This window comes from Pristis pectinata, chromosome 20, assembly GCF_009764475.1.
Source record: "Pristis pectinata isolate sPriPec2 chromosome 20, sPriPec2.1.pri, whole genome shotgun sequence".
In the NCBI taxonomy this organism is placed as follows: domain Eukaryota; kingdom Metazoa; phylum Chordata; class Chondrichthyes; order Rhinopristiformes; family Pristidae; genus Pristis; species Pristis pectinata.
In genome coordinates this window covers 35,038,580-35,062,779 of record NC_067424.1, presented here as the reverse complement: position 1 = coordinate 35,062,779, position 24,200 = coordinate 35,038,580, and the positions used below count along the sequence as shown (strand labels likewise).

The 24,200-nt window shown below is 48.6% G+C and overlaps 1 long non-coding RNA gene across 2 annotated transcripts; it reads left to right on the top strand.

Annotated features, from left to right (window-relative positions):
* Positions 1-19: 19 nt before the first annotated feature.
* On the top strand, positions 20-2,895 carry LOC127580965 (uncharacterized). 2 transcript variants are annotated; one of them, XR_007957914.1, is made up of 3 exons: positions 20-276; positions 1,788-1,927; positions 2,552-2,895. It is a non-coding gene; the product is annotated as an uncharacterized LOC127580965 (long non-coding RNA). The 2 variants fall into 2 exon arrangements; XR_007957913.1 differs by having other exon boundaries at positions 2,549-2,895.
* The last annotated feature ends 21,305 nt before the right edge of the window (positions 2,896-24,200 follow it).

Sequence of the window (24,200 nt, the reverse complement as noted above, 5' to 3'; positions counted from 1 at the left end):
CACACACCGAGTGCTCCCAGTCACTTCCTGCTCACCTCCCGTCCCGGGACGGTCCCGGTTCCCGCGTCCACAACCAGCTGCAGCGGAGTATTCCCAAAACAATCGGCAGCCCAGAGGAAATCCCAGGACCCAGACAAACAGCACCCGACCGCACGCTGCGTCCCACACGCCGCTAGCTGTGGAACACAGGGCGAAGGGGCAGAACAATCCCCGTCTCTCATTGAGCCAGACAGCAGGGAAACAGGCCCTTCGGCCCAACCGTCCATGCCGACCAAGGTACCCATCCTGAACTAGTCCCATTTGACCACCTTTGGCCCCTATCCCACTCAACCCCTCTTATCCATGTACCCGTCCAAATGTCTCTTCAATGCTGTTATGGTACCACTTCCTCCGGCAGCTCCTTCCATACACCCACCATCCTCTGTGAGAAGAAGTTGCCCCTCTGGTCCCTTTTAAATCTTTTCCCTCTCAGGTTAAACCTCTGCCCTCTAAGTTTTTCCTGGGAGAAAGACTGTGTGCATTCACCCTGTCTACACCCCTCATCCTGCCAACATTGTGGTAAATCTTTGCATTCTTTCCAGCTCAATGACGTCTTTCCTAGAAGTCAGGGTAACCAAAACTGTGCACAATACTCCAGGAGGGTCCTCACCAATGTCTTATACATCTGCAACACGACATCCCAACTCCCATGAAGGCCAGCGTGTCAAATGCATTTTTTACCACCCTGTCTGCCTGTGACGCCACTTTCGGGGAACGACGTACTTGTACTCCTCGGTCCCTCTGTTCTACAACACTCCCCGGGGCCATACCATGGTTGGACTTCCCAAATTGCAACACCTCGCACTTATCTAGATTGAACTCCATCTGCCGTTCCTCGGCCCACTTGCCCAGCTGATCAAGATCCCCCTGTAATTTTTGATAACTTTCTTCGCTGTCTATGACACCATCTATTTTAGAGTCATCTGCAAACTTACTAACCATGCCTTGTACATTCTCATCCAATATATGTTATATGTTCTAGCTCATTAGTGCTCCCAAAATGCATCTCCTCACATTTGTCTGGATTAAACTCCATCTGCCATTTTGCAGCCCATTTCACCAGCACATCGCTGTCTCTCCACAGACTAAGACCAACTTCCACACTATCCACAACTCTGCCAACCTTCCTGTCATCCGCAGCCTTACTGATCTTGCTTCCTACATCCACGTATATTACAAACAATAAGGGCCCCAGCTCTGATCCCTGTGGGACATCACCAGTCACAGGCATTAAGGTCAAAAACCACCCCCGGTTCCTCTCACCAAACCGGTTTTGGATCCAGTTTACCAACTTCCCCTGGATCCCAAGGGCCCAAACCTTTTGAACCAGTCTCTCATGTGGAACCTCGTCAAAATCCTTACTGATATCCATGTAAATCGCATCTACTGCTCCGCCATCATCACTACCTCCTCAAAGAATTCCATCAGATTGATCAGACAGAATCTGCCCTTGACAAAGCCATGCTGGCTGTCTCTGTCTTTCCAAGTAGTCTTCCCAAGTATGTTGGACTCACAGGTCTGCAGTTACCAGGCTTTTCCTACACTGCCTTTAATGCTAAGAAGATCCCAGTTAATATTTGGGAAATTGAAATCCCCCAGTAGGATAACTCTATTTTTGTTGCACCTCTCTGATATCTGCCTACACCCATTCTTTCATCTCCCCTTGACTGTTGGGAGGTCTGTAATACACCCTCAACAAAGTAGCACCAGTCTTGCTTCTAATCTCTACTCATATGGTCTTGTTTAAGGAGCTGTCTAGGAGATCCTCGATACTGAAGTCATGCAATCTTTGACTGACAGTGCAATACCGCTTTCCCTTTTACGCCACCATCTATCTCGTCCGAAAATTCCATCGAGTGGGATGAGCTCAGAAGCTTCTGACTCTGAGGTAAGGAAGTGCTGCTGGAACCCAGAAGAAGAGTGGAGGTATGGATAGATGCAAATGTCTTGAGAGAGAAAGACAACAGGTTGCTTTGTTGGATTATGAGGAGACTGAAGTTCTGCAGTTTACAACATGCATCCACATCTCCCTACCATCGTCCCCGCTCTGCTGTCTCCTTCTCTCAGTTCCTCACCCTCTAATCCCTCCCCCTCGACTCACCCCTTCCCCGTCATCCAGCTCTGACAATAGCTCAGAGAGCTGAGCAGTTAAATGCTTTTCCCACGTACCACCTGACCTGCTAAGTGATCTCACACCATCTGTTTCTGATGTGGGTTAGTTCCAGTCCGCCCCATGCATCACACATGTGTATTCAGACAAATATCTCTGGTGAATTCCATGAAGAGCTTCATTACCAATCTTCCAATGTGTGCGTAATCACTTCTGAATAAGAGATTTGAATTCTGGAACTGACCCGTTCTTTATTTTAGGACGTAGATCATACTGAGTAGTCTATCCTCCTTACACAAGGGGATTATGGGCTCCCCAGAAGGTTTGAGGCAGAAGTCATGCCTGAGAGGGGTGGGATGTTCACTCTACTGAATGATCCTGTTTGATTTTTTTTTCCAGCAGCTTAACAAGTAGAGACTTTCAGACATACAGCATGGAAGCAGGCCATTTGGCCCACCATGTACAAGCCCACCAGTGGGCACCCATCTATACTGATCCCACCTTTCAGCACTTGATCCATAGCCTTCTATGCCTGGGTGATTGAAGTGCTCGTCTAAATGTTGTCAACAACTCTGCTTCCACCGGTCTCTCCAGCACCATGTTCCAGGTACTTACCGCTGTCTGGGTGAAAAGGTCCCCCTCAGATCTCCTCTGAATCTCTTACCCCCTTATCTCTTTTTTTTTGTTGTTCTAATTATGTTCTTCCTTGTGCATAATTTATGTTCAATCGATGTTTTTCTTGTGAATGCTGCTTATCTGATGCTCTGTGGCTGTGATGCTGCTGCAAGTAAGTTTATCATTGCACCTGTGCATACAACAATAAACTCAACTTTGACTGTTATCCACCTCTGATGTGCAGCAAAGTTTCCTGCAGTCTACCCTATCTATACCCCTCTTAATTTTACATACCTCAGTCATGTCCCCTCTTAACCACCCCCCGCTCCAGGGAAAACAGACCCAGCCTCTCCAGTCTCTCCTCAGACAATATCCTGCTCAATCTTCTCTGCTTTCTCTCCAGTGCCGTCACATAATGGCCTAATCCCAGCACACAAGTTACTGAGCTAGTGGATTTAATGTCAGAGCCTGCGTAGTGAGCTTGTTCTTACACCAGCCGTGAACAGGGAGCAACCTTGCTTCAAAGGGCTTTGGTTGCAGGGAGATTTCTGCACACTTGAACCCAGACGCTCTTGACATGGCCAGAGTCTACATTCAGCTCTATACTGAAGATGTGCACAACAGTACAGGTTGGCACATTGTCAGGGGTGCTTCCTCTAGGTCTAGCCCCTGTTTGTTCTCTCAGCTGGTGTAAAGGATTCCATGGCACTATTTTGCAAAGGCAGCGGCTATCCCCCAGTGTCCTGGCCAATATTTCATCTCAATTTCTAAAGCGGATAATCACAATGCATTAATGGGATCTTGCTGTGCAAAATTTGGTGTTGCGTTTCCCCAATACAAAAGTGGTCAGACTTAAAAAAAGTACTTAATTGCTATTGGTATTGATTTATTATTGTCACATGTGCCAAGATACAGTGAAAAGCTTTTGTTTTGCGTGCTATCCAGACAGACAGATTATGACATATCATAAGTGCATCAAGGTAGCAAAAGGAAAGATTGCAGAATATAGTGTCGAGGTTACAGAGAAAATGCAGTGCAGGTAGACAAATAAAGCACAAGGGCCACAACGAGGTAGATTGGGAGGTCAAGAGTTCATCTTCTAGCATATGCGAGGTCTGTTCAAAAGTCTCATAACAGTGGGATAGAAGCTGTCCTTGAGCCTGGTGGTACATCTTCTAAAGCCTTTGTATCTTCTGCCTGACGGGAGAGGGGAGGGGAGAAAATGTCCGATGTGGGAGGGGTCCTTGATTATGTAGGCTGCATTCCCAAGGCAGTGGGAAGTGTAGACAGAGTCATTGAAGGGGAGGCTGGTTTTCGTGACGGACTGAACTCTCTACCATTCCTTGCAGTCGTGGGAAGAGCAGTTTCCATACCAAGCTGTGATGCACCTGGATAAGTAAAGAGATTTGCAATGTTCTGAGGGAGTTGTGAGAGGTGATTCATAAATGCAAATCATTCGTTCACGGGCTCTGTATTGTTTGTAATTTAAGAGCCATTTAGTGTCCCGTACTTACGTCTGGTGTCGAGACCTGTGCATCCAAGACCAAGTGGTTAGTGCCTACGTTACGTGGTATGGTAATGAGTCTTAAAACAAAATCAGAAGGCAGCTGGTCACACAAAGGGGACTGGGGAAGCTGATAAGATAAGATAAGATGAGATATCTTTATTAGTCACATGTACATCAAAACACACAGTGAAATGCATCTTTTTGCGTAGAGTGTTCTGGGGGCAGCCCGCAAGTGTCGCCACGCTTCTGGCACCAACATAACATGCTCACAACTTCCTAACCCGTACGTCTTTGGAATGTGGGAGGAAACCGGAGCACCCGGAGGAAACCCACGTAGACACGGGGAGAACGTACAAACTCCTTACAGACAGTGGCCGGAATTGAAACTGGGTCGCTGGCGCTGTAATAGCGTTACACTAACCGCTACACTACCACGGTAGTGTGCCTGCCACACACTACCGTGCCTGCCCCTCTTCTTCAAATTGTCATGCTCACTGGGTCAGTTGGATATTTCGGAAACCATTAGGTGAAGGAAAATGGAGCTAAGGCATGAAGTTGATTCATACCTTTGTCACTTCCACCTACCACCTCCCAGCTTCTGACATCATTGCCGCCCTCATCTGCCAATCACCACCCCTCACCTGGATCCACCTATCACCTGCTAGTTCTTGTTCCGCCCCTTCCCTCCCCCCCCCCCCCCCCCCAACCTTTTTATACTGGCTATCTTCCCCCCTTCTTCCAGTCCTGATGAAGGGTCTCAACCCGAAACATTGACTGTCCATCTCCCTCCATAGATGCTGCCTGACCTGCTGAGTTCCTCCAGCATTTTTTGTTGCAAGTGGCTATGCTGGTCAGCTGTGATGCAGCTGAATGATGGGCTCCCCCAGTGTTCCCTGTACCTAACCTGACAGAGCGGTAGAGAGCGAACCTGGCTCTGTACACGTTATAGACTCAGTCCTTATCCTGGGTGTGTTTAACCGGAGATTACAGCAAGTAGGTGTTAGAGGAATCAGTGATATGGGGTTAGAACAGGGAAGTGGCCCCAAGGGAAAAAGTCGGCCATGATCTCGTTGAACGACAGAGCAGGCAAGAGGAGTTGAATTGCTTGCTCCTGCTTTTATTTGTCATGTTCTTAAGCTTTATTCTGCATCCAATCTGTAGGCTGACTTGGAAGTGTTTGACCACACAGTGCAGGGTGAACTTTAATCTTATCTAAACTTTTCTATAATTGCCTGGGAGTGTGTGTTGTAGCAGTGTGGAGGGAACTTTACTCTGTATGTAATTAGGTATGTACATGGACTGGGTGTGTTCGATTAGACAGTCAAGGGCAAGTTTTAATTTAAATCTAACCTTTGCTTTCCATTTCCTATAAACGTTTGAAGAGGTAGAATGCTGAGAGCTTTATAGTGTAAATAAGCACTTAAGATATAACCAAATATAATCACACACACAAAGTCCACGTTCAGTGTAATCCTTTCTCTTCCCTTTTAATTTCATTGTTAACACTGATTCACAGCATAAACAAGCATTAATGTTTCACCTCACTGTTTCCTTTGGTCTTTCAGGTGACTAAAAGATCTCAGACTAACCTTAGACAGTAAGGGAGTTATCCCTGATGCCTAGGTGCATATGTTCCTCAATGGATGTCACTGTTGTAGATTATCTAGGCACACACTAGGTGTGAAATTATGAACAGCAAACATGAAAATAGCTTCGTTATTGCTCCCTACTAACAAAAGTAAGAAGAAGCAAGTTTGGACCGCAATGGATCCATTGGCAATCACACTTAAGGTCCCACCAGTTCTTGTGAAGCAGACCATTCACACTGGTCACCAATCACCAACCCTTGTTGGCATTCCTGGAGTAGCAAGCTCAGGAACAGAGCAGAGAACCACCCTCTTTTCCCAAAAGAATTTGATATTGAACATCAAGCATCACACAGGTGGATCATTATCAGGACCGCCATAGGAAAATTCCGATACATCTAAATCAGCCTGTTATGCAGCGGAGGATAACTTTCCTGTAACAGTGGGAATTGATGATGAAGGATCCAGTATTATAGGAAGTTATTGGTGGGGAATGTAGGGCAGCACAGTGGCACAGCCAGTCGAGCTGCTGCCTCGCAGCCCCGGGTTCAATCCTGACCTCCGGTGCTGTCTGTGTGGAGTTTGCACGCTCTCCCTGTGACCATGTGGGATTCTTCTGGATGTCCTGGTTTCCTCCCACATCCCAAGGACGTGCGGGTCGGTGAGTTAATTGGCTGATGTAAATTGTTCCCCGTCTGTGGGTGAGTGGGAGAATCTGGGGGGTAGTTGATGGGGCTGTGGGGAGAATGAAATGGGATTAGTGTAAGTGGAACTGCCTGGTGATCTTTGTGGACTCGGTGCACGAAAAGGGCCTGTTTCTGTGCTGTGCTTGGCCACTGGACCGATTCAGAGACACGTTTGGCTAAGACTGAAGTCGTTCCTTCGCAGATGTGATGAGTCGTGCATGAATCAGAGCTGTGTTCATGGGGCAACAAAGTGATTACAGGAAACCCCTGGGCTACAGCAGGGCTCTGTTCCTGCGAAGGGTCCATAACCCAAACTGCTGGTAAGTCAGCAATGAACAACAGTGTGTGAGAGAGGATCACGGGAACAGCAGCCACTGGAGAGTGAGCTGGCGGGGGCAGAGCGGCCGCCAGCCGGCCTCACTGACACCGTGAGTGGGCTCAGCGCGCCCAGCTCCACCCAGCCCCCCCCCCTCCGATTGTTGGGGGCTCGGGGGTGGGGGAGGGGAGAATGGGAGTGTGGGGGTGCAGGGTGTGGGTTGGGGAGAGAAGACACGTGGAAATGGCCCTTTTCCAACCCAGCAGAAGGTGCCTGCAGCCCCTCAGCAGCCGGCAAATCCGTCCCCATCCATCTGCCAGTCTCCTGAATGCTCTTGTGTGTGCAGAGTGTCCAGAAGTCAGGGGTTCGTAACCCAGGAGGACCTGCAGACACAAAGAACTATGAAGCAGAATGATAGAGAATTGGGTATGATTAATATGAAAGCAGCGGCTGGTAACGTTGACAGGGATAAGGATGTGGGGGAGTTTGCCCAGAAGATACAGGAGCCTGAGGGCACGTAGCGCCAGGCTCAAGGACAGCTTCTTGGTGATAGGACTATTGAATGGTTCCCTTATACGAAGAGATGGACTCTGACCTCACAATTTACCTTGTTGTGACCTTGCACCTTATTGTCTACCTGCACTGCACTTCCTCTGTAGCTGTGACACTTTACTCTGTACTGTTATTGTTTTTACCTGTACTACCTCAATGCACCCTGTACTAACTCAATGTAACTGCACTGTGTAATGAATTGACCTGTACGATCGATATGCAAGACAAGTTTTTCATTGTACCTCGGTACAAGTGACAATATTAAACCAATACCAATAACAAAGTACACAGATCGCGGAGAAGGAAGATCGCCACACTCTGATCACCGGTCCCAATGTGGCAGTGGCCCACAAGACCGCTCGACTGCATCCATGTAGACTAGAGCGATAAAGGTGTGAACATCTCCCTGATGTGGCTGCACAGCCATTCACAACGGATAGTTTCCGCACCAGCGCTGTGAGCACGCAGGTCTACTTTAACCAGCGTATGAAGGAGCTTGTTTCAGAAAAATTACTTCCAGTTCCGGTCACTTCTAGTTGAACTGTTTGTGAAATAAAGTGGGGTCAGTCCTCGCTCTGCAGCTCCACATCACCCAGCCACGAGTGGAGGAGCCAAGAGGTCAGTGACACAGGTGGGAAGAGGCAAGCGGTGGACGGCAGTTCACATGTCGCTGTGAAGGATCGACTCGCGATATTCTTCTGAGTTACAGACTGGGGCTGCACTCCGGGACAGGGCACTCGCTGGGACAGGGCGCACTCCGGGACAGGGCACTCGCTGGGACAGGGCGCACTCCGGGACAGGGCACTCGCCGGGACAGGGCGCACTCCGGGACAGGGCACTCGCTGGGACAGGGCACTCGCCTGGACAGGGCACACTCCGGGACAGGGCACTCGCCAGGACAGGGCACACACCAGGAAGAACACACACCAGAACTGCTCCTTTGGAGAGGACTGTAAACAGGTCTAAGTTTGTTTCATACCAAGTCTCCGAAGGAAAGGAAAAGGAGCTGCAGGTGAAACACAGCAAACACTATGACACATGCTGGAAATGGAAGGGATTCATATCACAGGTTTGTTTACTGACAGTGTTTGAGTTAGAGGGTGTGCAGCACAAAACAGGCCCTTTGGCCCAGCTCACCCATGCTGACCAAGATGCCTACCTGAGCTCATCCCATTTGTCTGAATTTGGCCCAAATCCCTCAACCTTTCCTATCCGTTTACCTGTCCAAGTGTCTTGTAATTGTACCTGCCTCTACCACTTCCTCTGACAGCTTGTTCCACATACCCACCACCCTCTGTGTGGCAAAGATCGCCCCTTAGTTCCACTTTAAATCTTTCCTCCCTCCCCTTAAATCCATGCCCTCTAGTTTTAGACTCCCCTACCCTGGGCAGATCAGAGACGAGGAGGTAGTAACTCGAAGAGGCTGTGGCTGTATACAGTTCCAAGAAGCATCTCCTATCAGTAGATGAGGGATTGAGAAAGGATCGCTTAGACCAGTTGGCCTCAGTGCTAGATGCCCAGGGTAATAGTGTGAAAGCTCGTGCGTTTGAATACACTCCTGGACTGAGTCCAACTGTTGAAGAGTCGACACAGAGGATGACTGAGGAGAGTGAAAGTCAGTGCGGCTCGATGGGCTGAAGGGCCTGTTTCTGTGCCGTATCTCTCTGTGACTCTGCACATGAAGAACCGGCGCCTTCAATGTGTCCACAGATGGGTTCTACACCATCAACAGCTGTTGTCCCCAGGTACAGCACCGACGCAGCTATAAAAGGCAATGTACATTCCAAACCCAGGTAATTGTTTAAACTAATAAATTGATAAATGTTGTTAAGCTAGTTTCATTCTTTTCTTTTGAAAGTGAAAATAATCCAGTATATCTAAATCAGTGTGGTGTGACTTGTGATATAGAATCGTGGAGTTCTACAGCACAGAAACAGGCCCTTCGGCCCACCACGTCCAGGCTGACCTTTCTGCCCGTCTATACTAATCCCATTTGCCCGCATAGGACCATAACCCTCTATGCCTTGCCTATTTAAGTGTCTGTCTAAATGCATCGTAAGCATAATAACGTTTACGATGCATTTAGACCGACACTGAAATAGGCAAGCGTCTGTCACTTGCCGATTTAAGTGTCTGTCACGTAAGCATAAGAATTGTATCTGATTCCACCATTTCCTCTGGCAGCGAGTTCCAGATATCAGCCACTCTCCATGTAAAAATTGTACCTCTCAGATCTCCTTTAAAACTCCACCTCTCAACTTCAACCTATGCCCTCTTGTTTTTGATACCCCAACTGTGGGGAAGAAGCATTTTGACTATCTATCCTATCCATACCTCTCGTAAGCTTATATGCTTATCTACTTAAATATACTTATATACTTCATATATATTTACATATGATCACGTGCACACAGTCTGAGGAGAAACGTGAACAAACCAGACCTCCTCATGTTTCCAATATATTATTCTGCACACTGCATGTTGCTTCACTAGGAAGCCACACAAGCATGAACAACGCAAGGAAGAGGTGGTGATTAAATGGCTAATGGGAGAGAGTTGGAACTGGACATCAGACCGGCATAAGGAAGAGGGAGCGATTTGTCGATCAGACGGACAAGAGACTGAGCAAGGGTGTGCATGAGTGGAACCGATGCCAGAGAGAGGGAGGAGGCTGTTGATTGTCCAGCGTTGGTAGCTCAACGTCCCTGGTTAAAGGGTTTTCAGACAATGGGGGTAAGAGTGGAAGGGGTAGAAGAACCAATCACAGGTCTAGGAAGGAGGGGGGACCGTGTTAGGAGGATCATCAAGTGAGGCAATTACGGATTGGTGTTAGGGAGCAAGGAAGGGGCAGTCAGGCTGTTGGGAGTGTAGGATAGATCTCCAAACAGGCCAAGAGCAAATTTGCAGGCAAGCTTCTAACAAGTGCAAAAGCTCTGGGACAATAATAGTGGGGGGCGTCAGTTACCCCAGCACTAATTGGGAGACACTCGGTGTCAAAGCTAGAGAGGACACAGAATCCCCAACCTCTATTCAGGAGAACTTCTGTTCATTAGTATGTAGCTTGGCAAGGTAGTGGGGGAGGCAATTCTGCATACACTCAAGCCAGGTCGAGTTTAGTGTCATGTGTACAAGTGCAGCGAGGTTCAGGTACAAGAAGGACATCACAGGCACGTAGGTTCAGGCAACACACAGAGTATAAATTATACATAAATTATTTAAGGCAGTGAGGAGAAAAAAAAGACTGCAAAACAAGACATTAGTGTATAATAAAAGGTAAGTCCGTGGTAGTGCCAGAGGTGGTCCGTAGTGTTCTGTTGCCGAGGTAGGGTTAGGGTTATGCAGGTCAGTTCAACAACCTCATGGTTGTAGGGAAGTCGCTGTTCCTGAACCTGGTGGTGTGGGACTTCAGGCTTCTGTACCTCCTGCCGCACAGTAGCAAACAGTCCGTCCATGGGTAACAAACAGTTTTACAGATGTCCATAAGTCGATTTTGTCCACATGTTGGAAAATGCGCAAAAATCACTCAATAGTCCCACAGTTTTGTAACGAATGGCAGCAAAAGCACATAAGACTGATAAGAAAGGACAGTTACTAAAAGTGGAGAGAGAGAGAAGAGGGGGGGGGAAGTAGTTCCGCCGTTTGTAGGAATGAAAGTATGTATGTACATTGGACTTTTGAATTCCATAATATTAGGGGAGCTCGTCCGTAAGTTGGGCATTCGTAACCTGGTGACAGCTTGCATAGTTTTAGGAAATGAAGTTAGATAGGGGGAGGAGTGGGAGAGAGTTCATGTGATAATGATGATAATACAATTAGATTTAGTAAAGTTATGGAAAAGGACAAAGATAAATTCAAAGTCAAGGTTCAAAACTGGGGTAAGGCCAACTTTATTAAACTGAGACGTAGGTTAGCAAAAGCAGACTGGAAACGGGTACTTGATGGCAAATTAATCTCAGAGCAAAGGAAGGCATTCAAGGAGATTCAGGGTAAATGTGTTCCACAAGGAAAATATTGGCGCAGGCAAATCTAAATGACAAGCTGTACGGAAGGTAAGATCCAACAATAATGGGAAGCATGTGCCAGAGACCGAGAGTTTAACCTGGAGGAGAATCATATGTGGAGGAGTGAATTTAAAAGGGAAGCTGGCAATACAACTGTAGCAGCCCTCCCAGGAGCACATTACAACTCAGGGAGAGCCAGTAGTCACAGAAACAGCAGTGAAGCATCTGGGCAACGCAATTCTGACCAAGCAGAACACGTGATTGGTCAGAAAGGCCTAACTTCTCAGAATTGTGCCATTGCCGTGGGGAATTGGGATGAATCGAAGGTCTCTGCCTCTATCATTCTCCACAGAAGTTCATTACTAGTCTGGGGCATCCAGAGGTAGGGACAGGGGAGGGAGGTCAGAGACCAGGAAAGGTACAGCACCCAAGGCTGGAGGGCAGTGATGTCAACTGGACTGAAGCTTTAGTGGTAGGAAATCACACTGAGATGCACTGGGTTCTGGGAAGGAAGACACTGAGAGGCTGCTTCTCCAGAACCTGTGGATGGGCATCCAGGACTTAGAAGAGGAGAAGACTGTAAGCCTTGGGACTGTTGTAGAGCTGTGGATGTTCAGGGATGCAACGAGACACAGAATTAGCCGCGATCATATTGAACGATGGATCAAGCTCAGGGAGTCAAGTGGCCCGCTGCTACGGCTTCTACTTTGTATGTTTTTGCACTGTAATGATGTAGAACAGCACGGGCAGATGGACAGCACAGGCCACTAACATTAGATGGATCACAATGGAGGAAGATCAAGGGACTAAAGGAGTGCATATGTGGCAAGGGCAAGGACTCAGCGAGATACTTGGAGCGACAGATGTGACAACATCTGCCGCTCCATGTACCTGCACACATTCAGGCAATTCTGATTGGGCTGAATTGAATGGTCCAGGTAGACGTTCCCCACACGAGGCTTGCCGAATCTGATTGGTCAATTCCCTGACGATTTCATCACATGACCTCCTTCCTCAAATCACCTGCCCAGCCAACACCCTTTTTTCCCATCTCCAATAATTGTATTGCTTTTAATATTTATGAAAGAGTAAAGCATCACCATGGCCCAGATTATATTCCTCATGGCTGCAGTGTCCAGCTGGTTAATCATTAATACCTAAATACATTGATGGATTGGTAACCCTACTTTACGCTCAGAGTCTACATGTGTGGTGTGCCTCACCCACAGCCAAAGCCCTGTGACTGACAGATTCATCATGACTCACAGGGTGTTTCCTTTCGAGCACATATCAGCTGGGGATCTGAGTCAGAAGTATACAAATGCAAATTCCACTCCAAAGTCTTGGGCACAAAATTCCAGGCTGACATCTCAGTCGAGGACTGCATTCATGCAGACAAATTAGGGGCAGGAGTAGGCATCAAACCTGCTTCACCCTTCATTAAAGTCACAGCTGATCTCAACCCCACCTGATCAAAGACCCTACCCACCCTGTTCATTCTCTCTTCTCTCCTCTCCCATCAGGCAGAAGATACAGGAGCCTGAGGGCACGTACCACCAGGCTCGAGGACAGCTTCTATCCCACTGTGATAAGACTATTGAATGGTTCCCTTATACGTTGAGACGGACTCTGACCTCACAATCTACCTTGTTGTGACCTTGCACCTTACTGTCTACCTGCACTGCACTTCCCTGTAGGTGTGACACTTTACTCTGTACTGTTATTGTTTTTACCTGTACTACCTCAATGCACTCTGTACTAACTCAATGTATCTGCACTGTGTAATGAATTGACCTGTACGATCAGCATGCAAGACTAGTTTTTCACTGTACCTCAGTACAAGTGACAATAATAAACCAATACTAATACTAACTCCATACTCCTAGCAATCTCCAGGAACATTTCAAACCCTTGTTTATCCAAAACCTATATACATCTGCTTTAAAAATGTTCAAAGACACTACTTCCATTGTCCTTTCATGAAAGGAGTTCCCAAGTCCCAAACCCCTCTAAGCTAAATAAAAACTGGTAAATTGGTAAATTGGTTTATTATTGTCACATGTACCGAGGTACAATGAAAAACTTTGTTTTGCATGCCATCCATACAGATCATTTCATCACATCAGTGCATCGAGGTAGTACAAGGTAAACCAATAACAGAAAGCAGAATAAAGTGTTACAGTTACAGAGAAAGTGCAGCGCAGGCAGACAATAAGGTGCAAGGTCAGAACAAGCTAGATTGTGAGGTCAAAAGCCCTTATCGTACTAGGGGATCATTCGGTAGTCTTATAACAGCAGGATAGAAGCTCTCCTTGAGCCCGGTGGTACATGCTACCTTCTGCCTGATGGGAGGGGAGAGAAGAGAGAATATCCAGGATGGGAGGGGACTTTGATTATGCTGGCTGAGTTACTGAGGCAGCGAGAAGTGTAAACAGAGTCCATGGAGGGGAGGCTGGTTTCTGTGATGTGCTGAGCTGCATCCACAACTCTCTGCAGTTTCTTGCGGTCACGACCAGAGCAGTTGCCGTACCAAGTGGTGATGCAAGCAGATAGGATGCTTTCTATGTTGCATTGATAAAAATTGGTGAAGGTCGACAGGGACAGGCCAAATTTCTTTAGCCGACTGAGGCAATAGGGGTGCTGATGCACTTTCTTGGTCGTGGTATCTCCGTGGTTGGACCGGGACAGGCTATCGGTCAGGACTAAATAATCTGAAACAATGACCCCTTAATTCTAGGTTTGCCTAGAGAAAGAAACATCCTCTCCACATCCACCCTGTTAAGACCCCTCAGGGTCTTACTGAAGACACAGTATTATGGAATGTGTTGTCTTTCGTATGAGATGTTCAACTGAAGTTTGCAGTCTGAAGTCACCATAAGACCATACGATATAGGAGCAGAATCAGGCCATTCGGCCCATCAAGTCTGCTCCATCATTCAATCATGGCTGATTTTATTTTTCAACCCCATTTTCCTGCCCTCTCCCCATAACCCTTAACCCCCATTACCAATCAAGAACCTATCAATCTCTGCCTTAAATACACCCAATGACTTGCCCTCCACAGCCCTCTGTGGCAACGAATTCCACAGATTCACCACCCTCTGACTGAACAAATTCCTCCTCATCTCAGTTTTAAAGGGACGTCCCTTTATTCCGAGGCTGTGCCCTCGGATCCGCGACTCTCCTGCTAATGGAAACATCCTCTCCACGTCCACTCTGTCCAGACCTTTCAGTATCCGGTAGGTTTCAATGAGATCCCCCCTCATCCTTCTGAACTCTTGTCGAGGACAGGCCCAGAGACATCAAACGCTCCTCATCGGTTAAGCCTTTCATTCCTGGGATCACCATTCGAGTCACACAGCACGGTGGCACAGCAGTTAGTGCAGCTACCTCACAGCTCCAGTGACCCATCCCAACCTGGAGCACTGTCTGTGCAGAGTCTGCATGTTCTCCCTGTGACCGTGCGGGTCTCCACTTGGGTGCTCCACTTACGTCCCACATCCCAAAGACGTGCACTTAGGTTAATTGGCTGCTGTAAATTACTCCTCAAAGGAAGTTTTAATGACAAAAAGAATCAGCAGAGGACAAGCATGTGTGAGTGAGAATAAGTTGCAAAGTTGCAGGGAAATAAGGAGAGGAGTGGGACCAATGGGATTGCTCCCTAAGGAGCTGGCAAAGACTTGATAGGCCAAATAGCCTTATTTTTCTGGTACATCTGGTAGGAAGCTCAGATGGACATAAAAGGTCCCATGACACTATTTTGAAAATCTAATAACATATCTCCAAGGGGATTGTCTCAGGAGGTCTACATTTCTACAATAGATTATAAGATAAGATTTCTTTATTAGTCACATGTACATCGAAACACACAGTGAAATGCATCTTTTTGCGTAGAGTGTTCTGGGGGGCAGCCCACAAGTGTCACCATGCTTCTGGCGCCAACATAGCATGTCCACAACTTCCTAACCCATACGTCTTTGGAATGTGGGAGGAAACCGGAGCACCCGAAGGAAACCCACGCAGACACGGGGAGAACGTACAAACTCCTTACAGACAGTGGCCGGAATTGAACCCGCGTCGCTGGCGCTGTAATAACATTGCACTAAACCACTACACTGCCGTACTGGTCAATATTGTGGAGGTTTGTAGTGTGCACATTGATCTAAGCAATGATCCAAAGGCCGCAAATGTGAGACAATACCATAAAACACTGAAGGTGCTCGATCACGTTGAAAAGGTGAATACACAATACTCCCTCATTCTGCAGGACACAAGCTCAAACCAGTGACAGTAACCTCTGGACTGATATCGGGCAGCTTTCCCACACGCAGAGGGGTCAAAGGTGGTAATGGGTTTTTGAGGAGAGTGCTGGAGGCAAGGATCTTGGAATCAACCCAAGATAATTGGATAATCAGAGGTGTATGGAGCTATTGAAAGCAAAAACTGTAGATATCTGGAAAATATGGTGAAAGTACTCAACAAGTCAGAAGGCAGCTGTGGAGAGTGTGGATGGAAACAGACCCTTTTGCCCACCGTTTACACCAGCCATCAATGACCCATTCACTTTAATGTCCAATTTACTCCCCCCACATTCCCAGCAACTCCCCTCAGCTTCTACCCCTCACTGTACCTTGTCATGGCCCTTGCACCTTATTGTCTACCTGTGTTGCACTTCCTCTGTAACTGTAACACTATATTCTGCACTCTGTTATTATCCTTCCCTTGTACTACCTCGATGTACTCACGTTGTGGAATGATCTGCATGGATTGCATGCAAAGTTTTTCACTGTTTCTCAGTACATGTGACAATAATAAACCAATTCCAATTGCTTCCACACTGGGCAGAGATAAGGTGGATGATAACAGTCTCTTCCCCAGGGTAGGGGAGTCCAAAGCTAGGGGGCATAGGTTTAGGATGAGAGGGGAAAGATTTAAAAGGGACCTGAGGGCCAACTTCTTCATGCAGAGGGAACGAGCTGTCAGAGGCAGTGGGTGAGGCAGGTACAATAGTATCATTTAAGAAGCACTTGGATAGGTACATGGAGGGGCAGAAGTTAGAGGGATACGGGCCGAATGCAGGAAATTGGGACTAGCTGGGTGGGCACTGTGGTCGGCATGGACTAGTTGGGCCAAAGGGCCTGTATCCGTGCTGTATTGTTCTATGACTTGGGGCAAACCACAGCAGCCAATTAACCTACCAACCCACATGTCTTTGGATGTGAGGAGAGACTGGAGCACCCAGAGGAAACCCAGACGGTCAAACTCCACGCAGACAGCACCCGGGGCCAGGATCGAACGCAGGACGCTGGAGCTGTGAGACAGCAGCTCTACCTGCTGTGCCACTGCGCTGCCAGGGGAGAGAGAGGAACGGAGGCCATTGAGCTGTCATCGGAATTAGGAAACGTTGAACATATTTCGTTGCAGGGAAAGGGGCGGGATAGAGGGAACAATGGAGATTAGGTCACAAGGGTGGGGACTGAGAGAGACTGAATGGGCCAAAATTGTAGTGGTGCTAGCTGAGAGAGAGAGGGGGCAGGGGTGAAGGCTTGTTAATCACAGCTAATCAGTTCAGAGAGAGAGATAAGTGGGAGATAAGAGCGAGAGAAGAACAAATCAATGCTGGAACTTGAGATGCAACATTCTGCAGTTGCTGGAAATCTGAAACTACTCAGCAGATCAGGTAGCAGCTGTAGAGGAAAAGAAACTGACTAATTTACACGGGTTCAGCAAGACTGGGTAATCTGACATGAACTGGAAAAGCTGGTTATCTGAAACAGTGCTGAGGCCTGAGGGTGGTGGTGCATCCATTCAGAAGGTGTGGTGTGGCTCTGTGAGCTTGGTTGGAACAGTGTGAGAGGCCGAAGGCAGAGAGGTCAGAGAGAGGGTGGAGAATTAAAGCGACAAGCAGAGGGCCGGATGCCCGTCACTTTAATTCCCCACCTTCCCCTTCCCTTCCCTCATTATCCCCTCAACTTCCCTCTCAACCCTTCCTTCATCCTTCCCTCCCCTTCCCTCTCATCCCCTTCCTTCCCCTCTGCTCCCCCTTCCTCTCACGCCTCCCCTGACCCTTCCCACACATTGCCCTCCCCTTCCCTCTCACCCCCTTCACTACCCATCTCCTCCCCTTCCCTCTCACCCTTTCCTCTCCCTCTTACCCCTCCCCTGCCCCTTCCCACGCCCTTGCCTTCCCTCTCACCCTTCCCTCCCCACCTCCTCTCCCTCCCTCACCCCTCCCCTGCCCCTTCCCACGCCCTTGCCTTCCCTCTCACCCTTCCCTCCCCATCTCCTCCCCCTCCCTCTTATCCCTCCCCTGCCCCTTCCCACGCCCTTCCCCTCCCCTTCCCTCTCACCCCTTTACTCCCCTCTCCCTCCTTCTCACCCCTCCCCTGCCCCTTCCAGCCCCATCCACTGCCCTTCCCTCCCCTCCCCCTCCACTCACCACTCTCTTCCCTAGTAGCACTTCTTCTAAAACAAAATCTACTCATACCTTGTAACTAAGCCACCTGGTGACCAACCATGTGGACGCCTGTGCAGGGCAGAGGGTACTGGGGGTGCTCGGGAACAAAATTGGAGGATTGCAGTTACTCATTTAAGTGCACGAATGAGCACAGCAAACTATAAATGTTTATTTCTGAACATTTCAATTAGTAGAATGGTTAAAGTTGTGTATTTTTTTTGGAGTCATAGAATCATAGAGTGATACAACACAGGAACAGGCCCTTCAGCCCATCAAGTCCATGCCAACCATCAACCACCCATTTACACTAATCCTGCATTTTTATTCTTCCCCAGTTTCTCATCAACTGCCCCCACTCACCTACATGCCAGGGACAATTCACAGTGGCCAATTAACCTACCAACTTACACGTCTTTGGGGTGTGGGAGGAAGTCGGAGCGCCCGGAGGAAGACCAAGCAATCACAGGGAGAAGGTGCAAACTCTACACAGGCAGAGCCCGAGGTCGGGATCGAACCCTGTTCGCTGGAGCTGTGAGGCAGCGGCTCTACAGGCTGCGCCACTGAGCCACCCTTGCATCAGTGCCACCAGCTTTATTTTGTTTTAAAGCCATGATTCTGTCTTCATTAGTCAATGTGGAGGGAGATTTATTCTTTGCCTAAACCAGGATGTACTTGTCCTGGGAGTTTTTTAATGGGACATTTTCCAAGGAGCTGTATTCTGAAGAACATAAGAAATTAAAGCAGAACTAGACAGTGCAGCCCCACGTTTTTGGCCTTCAATAAGATCATGAGGGGTTGATCCTTGACCTCAGCACCACTTTCCTGCAATAATCCCACACCCTTGTTTAACTTAACACCCCAAATTTCTAACGTTTTTCCCAATGGAAGGTGTCAAACTAACCAAGCGTAGACCAGGTGACCGTTTTGCAGGGAACCCACGCTCTGTCCACAATGGCCACCTCAAACCCCCGGCTGGATGTCAGTTCAGCTCCCGTTCCCATTCCCGCACTGACCTGTCCGTCCTCGGCCTTCTCCGCTGCCCCAGCAAAGCCAAACCCAGACGAGAAGAACGGGACCCCATCTTCCACAGCCCAATGGTATGGACATTCAAGTTTACAGTTACAGGTGGCCCACTCCCACCAGTCCACCCAGGTACTCCACCTTTTCCATCCCTCTCCCCCTCGTTACCAAGACCCATTAACCCCCTCCCTTCCCCCCACCTGGTTCTACCTGCCCATCACCACACATCTCTCTACCTGGATTTCTTCTCCCTTTGTTCACCTTTCCCATCCCCTCCCCCGCCTGGTTACCTTTGCCCAACATCTCCCCCTCACCAGTCTCCCACTTGCCTCTAGAACATAGAACATAGAAAACCTACAGCACAATTCAGGCCCTTCAGCCCACAAAGCTGTGCTGAACATGTCCCTACCTTAGAAATTACTAGGTTTACCCATAGCCCTCTATTTTTCTCAGCTCCATGTACCTATCCAAAAGTCTCTTAAAAGACCCTATGGTATCCGCCTCCACCACCATCTAGAGAAACAAAGGACTGCAGATGCTGGAATCTAGATGAAAGCCACAATGATGCTGGAGGAACTCAGCAGGCCAGGCAGCATCCGTGGAGAAAAGCAGGCGGTCAGCATTTCGAGTCAGGACCCTTCTTCAGGACTGAAGATAGGAAAAGGGGAAGCCCAATATATAGGAAGGAAAAGCAGAGCTGTGATAGGTGGACAGAAGAGGGGAGGCGGGGTGGGCACAGGGTGGTGATAGGTAGATGCAGGTAAGACATAGTGATGGGCAAGTGCAGGGGAGGAGGGGAGAGCAGATCTACTTGGGGATGGGTCAAAGGTAAGGAGAGAGAGGAAAAAAGGGCTAGGAAAGGGAAGAAGAGAAGAGTCATGGTGGGGTGGGGGGGGGTTGGTTTGTGGGAAGGTGGGTGGGGATTACCTAAAGTGGGAGAATTCAATATTCATGCTGTTAGGCTGCAAGGTTCCAAAACGTTGACCACCTGCTTTTCTCCACGGATGCTGCCTGGCCTGCTGAGTTCCTCCAGCATCATCGTGTTTTTCATCTACTTGCCTCTGTCACACCCCTCCCTCTCTCTTCTATATACTGTGTATCTTCCCTCTACACTCTCGGCCCTGATGCAGGGTCTTGACCCTCTGCCTCCACAGATGCCGCTCGACTCGCTGAGTTCTTCCCCATCAAGGCGGATTTTTGCTCCAGATCCCAGCATCTGCATCCTGTTGTGGCTCCTTGTCCATCCCAGCTCCTCGTCTATCCCTGCCCCCTGTCCCAGCTCCCTACCTATCCCAGTACCCGTCCCCAGACTGGCTTCACTGCTGCCTCTGGTCCTCAGCATGTTTTCCTTTGACAAGCTGCAGCAACTCCCTCCTCCCACACCAGCGTAAGTAGGTCAGTCGCATCAAACAAAGGGAGGGAAATGAAAATGGTTAAAAATAGCTCAGAGCATCTGTCATTACATCAGAATCCAGCTCTTGCAACCACAGCCCAGCCCTGCCAGCCAATGGAACCATCATCCTCGGTCCCAGGAATTCCGTGGTCTTCCTGAGGCAGTGCCGTGTGTTGTGCACTTGGTGTGTCTGCAAGTGATGCATGAGGAACGGGCCAACAACTGTCCAATGACAGGCTGATCGTCCGGTTACAGAGGAAGCAATCGTCACAAACATATGATGTTCAGTGAGTTCAGACCCCACCACAGCCCGGTTATTAGTATCCACAATGTCTCAGGGACTCCATACACAGTGTTCACATCTGGAAATGACTCAGCATTGTGGTTTAGCCCTGGGGATGCCCCCTCAATGACTTGGGATGATGCACTGAGGTTTAACCCTAACAATACCCCTTCTGTGACCTAGGGTGCAGGGTGGAGGACATACCCTGGAACTGCTCCCCCCGTGACCTTAAGCATGATACTGTCATGTCTGGGGCTCAGTTGTATCCTTGTTCTGAGAATGCCCTCTCCTCCCGGTGGCCACCCACTTGGATTCCACATCCCACTCCCATACTGACGTGTCTATCCGTGGCCTCCTCTACTGCCACACTGAGGCCAGGCGCAGGTTGGAGGAACAACACCTCATATTCCGCCTTGGGAGTCTCCAACCTGATGGCCTCAACATCGATTTCTCCAACGTCCGGTAACCCCAGCCCTTCTTTATCTCACCCCCCCACCCCCAACTCCTTTGTCTTCCCTTGTTCCTGTGGCTCCCTTCCCCCACCTTGATGACCTGCCCATCTCCTCCCCTCCCCTCCCCCATCTGTTATTCCCTGGTCCACTGCCCTCTCCGACCGGATTCCTTCCTCTTCAGCCCTTTGCCTCTTCTACCTGTCACCTCTCAGCTTATTACATCTTCTCCCCCTCCCCCACCCACCTACCTTCCCCCCTCTCACCTGAACTCACCCGTCCCCTGCCTGTGTGTGCTCCTCCCCCTCCCCCCACCTTCTTATTCTGGCTTCTGCCCTCTTCCTTTCCGGTCCTGATGAAGGGTTTCGACCGGAAACGTCGACTGTTTATTTCCCTTCACGGATGCTGCCTGACCTGCTGAGGTCCTCCAGCACTTTCTGTGTACCGCTCCAGATTCCAGCATCTGCAGAATCTCTTGTGACGCCCTCTCCTCTGTCTGGGACTTAGTAATGAGAACATGTGCTGGAAATGCCCTTGGTCACCTCAGGCTCAGAGTCAATGACAAAGCTACAGATTCATTCCCTGCGTCCCAATGATTGGTGTTCAGTCCTAGTTTACAGGTAAAATAAGATATCTTTATTAGTCACGTATACATCGAAACACACAGTGAAATGTATCTTTTTTGCGTAGAGTGTTCTGGGGACAGCCCGCAAGTGTCACCACACTTCCGGCACCAACATAGCATGCCCACAACTTCCTACCCCGTACGTCCTTGGAATGTGGGAGGAAACCAGAGCACCCGGTGGAAACCCACGCAGACATGGGGAGAACGTACAAACTCCTTACAGACAGCGGCCGGAATTGAACCTGGGTCGCTGGCGCTGTAAAGCATTATGCTAACCGCTACACTACCATAACGTCGAAGGTTAAGGTTCCCAACACCAGCTGGACATAAGGACATAAGGTCACCTCATGACCTCCTCAAGGCAGACCAAGATTTTTGGATTACATTGGAGTCAAGGGTTACAATGAATAGACAGGAGTGGAGGCCAGGATCAAATGAACTTAACCAGGCTAGAGGGGCTGAATGGCCCATTTACCTTAAGTTGTTATGAGACTATTATATTTAAGCATTTCACATGCTTTTTGCTCACACACTAGGAGGTGCCTCAAGAAACACATGCCACGTTTCACTATTCACTAACATGCGTTTAGCCTGCCCTGGTATATCAGTGCACCATTTTCGAGAGAAATGTTCCATACCAGCGTGTTCTCAGGAGTTTAATAACCTTTAGCCAAAGCAATATGCAGAGGCAGAATCTGCTGAGTCAGTTTTACTTACAGTGAGGACAGTGGACATAGAATCCAAGGCACACATGGATGAGAAAGAAAATCTCAAATCCTTCCAGGAAGTGCATGAAATTCCCAGGACCAATCCCAGAAGTGGTGAACGTAGAAGACGCTGGTGCCAAGGTTTCTATTCTGGAGGGAAATTCTGACACTCCCCAAAAGCGGGCGAAGAGTAAGGAAGCAGCTTAAAAGGCACGATTCAATTCCAGCCCATTCCTGTGGATTTGACAATGGATTAAACTCAGTTGATAAATGATCCCATGTCCTGTATCAAATTTGGGATTCTGATGGAATTTTAACCCATGATGGGTTTCCAAGGTCAGGGCAAAGTGAAAATGCCCAGTTGGGTCAGTTAAAGACCCTTCCAGGAATGGTCCTCCAACCCTCCATCTGTCTGGCCTCTGCTCCTTCAGCCTGCCGCTCACCTGAATTTGATTATCCCATGGTCAGTGTCCATGTTAATCCTCTATCCCGACTCTCTCTTCCTACATTATCCTACCATCTCCTCTCCAGCTCCTTCCCCATCCATCTTCTGAGTTCCATATCCCAGCTCCATGTCTCCATTCACAGCTCCCTGTCCTCTCTCCCAACTCCTCTATCCGGAATCCGGGTGCTTTATCTTAGCTCCCCAATCCCAGCTCTTTATCCCCTATTCCAGCTCTTTCATCCTAGTTCCCAATTTTTATATAAGATAAGATTTCTTTATTAGTCACATGTATATCGAAACACGCAGTGAAATGCACACAGTTCTGGGGGCAGCCCACAAGTGTTGCCACACTTCCAGCACCAACATAGCATACCCACAACTTCCTAACCCGTACGTGAAGGGTAGGAGGATGGCTAGGGTAAAGGTAGGTCCGATTAAGGACAAAGGTGGGAGAATTTGCCTGGAGGTGGCGGAAGTGGGAGAAGTTCTCAGTGAGTTCTTCTCTTCGGTATTCACCAGGGAGAGGGGTCTTGATGATGCGGAACGGAGTGCTGGTAGGGGTAATTTTCTCGAGGTTGTAGATATCAAGAGAGAGAATGTGTGGAAGTTGTTAAATAATATTAAGACAGATAAATCTCCGGGGCCTGACGGGATTTTCCCCAGGCTGCTTCATGAGGCTAGGGAGGAGATTGTTGAACCGCTGGTAAGGATCTTTGAGTCCTCGTTGTCTACGGGGGTGGTGCCGGAGGATTGGAGGATTGCGAATGTTGTCCCCTTGTTCAAAAAAGGTAATAGGGATAGGCCAGGGAATTATAGACCGGTGAGTCTCACGTCTGTGGTGGGTAAGCTGTTAGAAAGGATTCTAAGGGATAGGATTTATGAACACCTTCATAATCATGGACTGATTAGGGACAGCCAGCATGGCTTTGTGAAGGGAAGATCTTGCCTCACAAGCCTGATAGAGTTCTTTGAGGAGGTGACCAGGGAGATTGATGAGGGCAGTGCGGTGGATGTAGTTTACATGGATTTTAGTAAGGCGTTCGATAAGGTTCCTCATGGTAGGCTTCTTCAGAAGGTCAGAGGCCAAGGGATCCAAGGAAGCTTGGCTGTGTGGATTAGGAATTGGCTTGCATGTAGAAAGCAGAGGGTTGTGGTGGAAGGAGTGCCCTCGGATTGGAAGGCAGTGACTAGTGGTGTCCCACAGGGATCGGTTCTGGGACCTCTACTTTTTGTGATATTTATAGATGATTTAGATGAGGGGGTGGAGGGCTGGGTTAGTAAGTTTGTGGGCAACACTAAGATCGGCGGTGTTGTGGATAGTGTGGAGGGCTGTCGGAGCTTACAGAGGGATATTGATAGGATACAGAGCTGGGCTGACAAGTGGCAGATGGAGTTCAATCCGGAGAAGT